The sequence below is a fragment of the Gorilla gorilla genome, chromosome 1 (genome assembly GCF_029281585.2).
Source record: "Gorilla gorilla gorilla isolate KB3781 chromosome 1, NHGRI_mGorGor1-v2.1_pri, whole genome shotgun sequence".
In the NCBI taxonomy this organism is placed as follows: domain Eukaryota; kingdom Metazoa; phylum Chordata; class Mammalia; order Primates; family Hominidae; genus Gorilla; species Gorilla gorilla.
The window spans coordinates 105,561,788-105,564,001 of record NC_073224.2 but is presented as its reverse complement, the minus strand read 5'-3'; positions in this window follow the sequence as shown (position 1 = coordinate 105,564,001).

Genomic DNA, 2,214 nt, shown 5'->3' with positions numbered 1-2,214 from the left:
CAGGTACCCCCACATTGTAGAAAAATACTTTTCCAGCCACGCAAAAGACAGCACAATTCCTCCAGCTGCCATGGCCCCCACTGCCACCTGCAGCCTCTATGAGATGACACATTTGACACAGGAAAGAGAGCACGCTCATGGAGATAGATGTGTTGTTGATTGCTGATCTGTCTGGAGTGCTTTGGTATTCCCTGTTTCTTGTTCTTTAGGGGCGAGGGGAGGACGCAGGCCAAGGTAGGACAGTACCAAGAGACTGGGAGTGCCTGTAAGAAACTGAGATGGGCATCTGAGTCCTTGGCTGGATGTTTCCTGGGTGGCAGAACTCCTGACCCAGTGTTGTCAAAGACCACAAGCAAGTCACTGAGAGAGAGTTCTGGAAGAGCCTGACATGAATTTACTGGTATTTGGGAGATATAAATGAACATAGAGACCAATGTTTGCTGAAAGCTTGGTGAATGGGACATGTGGGAGGTTGGCTGGAGCCCAGACCTGGAATGGTGGCACTAGTGGGTAGACTTTATTTCAGCACCTGGCATGCTAAGAATGTGGGAGTTTCCCATGGACCAAGAGGAGAGCATGGAAAGTACCCAAGCTTGAGCCATCCAGATAGAGCCTGCCCAAAAGGAGTTCCTGAAGGGCAAGAAGAGCCCAATGGTAAGATGCCATGGGGCAAAAGTGCAGGGTACTGTGCAAGAGGTCACCTGGAGAGTGCACTGCAGATGCCAGAGAAAAGGGCAGTGGAGAGGTCCCTGTAAGTCTCCCAGGGACCTTCAAATATGCTCCACCCAAGAGAAAGCGAGCATTTAGGAACCTGTCACACAGAGGGCTCTGACAGCCCCTGTCATGTAAAACTTGACTCCTTTCCTTCCTCGCACCATCCCAACTCTGGAGAAGCCAGAGGCAGGAAGGGAAGGGAGGGTGAAAGAAGAGCAACAGGCCGCGCGCCGTGGCTCACTCCTGTAATCCCAGCACTCTGGGAGGCTGAGGCAGGCAGATCATCTGAGGTCAGGAGTTTGAGACCAGCCTGGCCAACATGGTGAAACTGTCTCTACTAAACATATAAAAATTAGCCAGGCGTGGTGGCGGGCGCCTGTAATCCCAGCTACTGGGGAGGCTGAGGCAGGAGAATTGCTTGAACCCAGGAGACGGAGGTTGCAGTGAGCTGACATGATGCCATTGCACTCCAGTCTGGGCGACAGAGTGAGACTGTTTCAAAAAAAAAAAAAAAAAAAAAAAAAGAGCAACAAGGCCAGGTACAGTGGGTCACACCTGTTATCCCATCACTTTTGGAGGTCAAGGCAGGAGGATCATTTGAGCCCAATAGTTCAAGACCAGCCTGGACAACAAAGCGATAGCCCCCCCATCTCTAAAAAAAACAAAAAAGAGCAAAGAAACAGGCTCCCTCCCTGCCCATGCCATTGCAGATCTCTATGCTGTGGGTCCAGGTTGCACTGGAGGAAGACGAGGCTTGAACTGAATAGAAGATTGAAACTTTACAAGTGAACTGTTTAAGACTTGCAATCCACGAAAATGACCAGAAGGCAACGGGGCCTTTTTGAGAAATGTATTCCTGGGATGGAGAAGGTTGCTGACAGCAGAGATGAAGGCAGTGGTTGATGGGGGAAGCAAAGAAAAGGCCTACTCCTCCCTTTGCCCTTTTTGAACCTTATTGAGTTCAGATAATTCAATAAACCAGCTGGGTGCAGTGGTTCACGCCTGTAATCCCAACACTTTGGGAGGCCGAGGCAGGCAGATCACTTGAAGTCAGGAGTTTGAGACCAGCCTGGCCAACATGGCGAAACCCCATCTCTACTAAAAATACAAAAATTAGCCAGACATGGTGGCGCGTGCCTGTAGTCCCAGCTACTCAGGAGGCTGAGACACAAAAATCACTTGAACCCAGGAGACAGAGGTTGCAGTGAGCCAAGATTGTGCCTGGGTGACAGAGCGAGACTCCGTCTCAAAAAAAAAAAAAAAAAAAGAAAGAAAGAAGATAATTCAATAAACCAGTTACAACTTAAAGCACCAGGCATTCATTCAACAAGTCTTTATTGTGTACCTACTCTGTGCCAGATTCATGTGAGTTGCAGATTAAAAAAAAAAAAAAAAAAAAAAAAGATGAGCAAAACCAAAGTCCCTGCCTCAATCAGTGAGGACCACTAAGGTAGGAACTGCATTTGGCTACTAATAATGGAGACCAGAACTAACACTGGC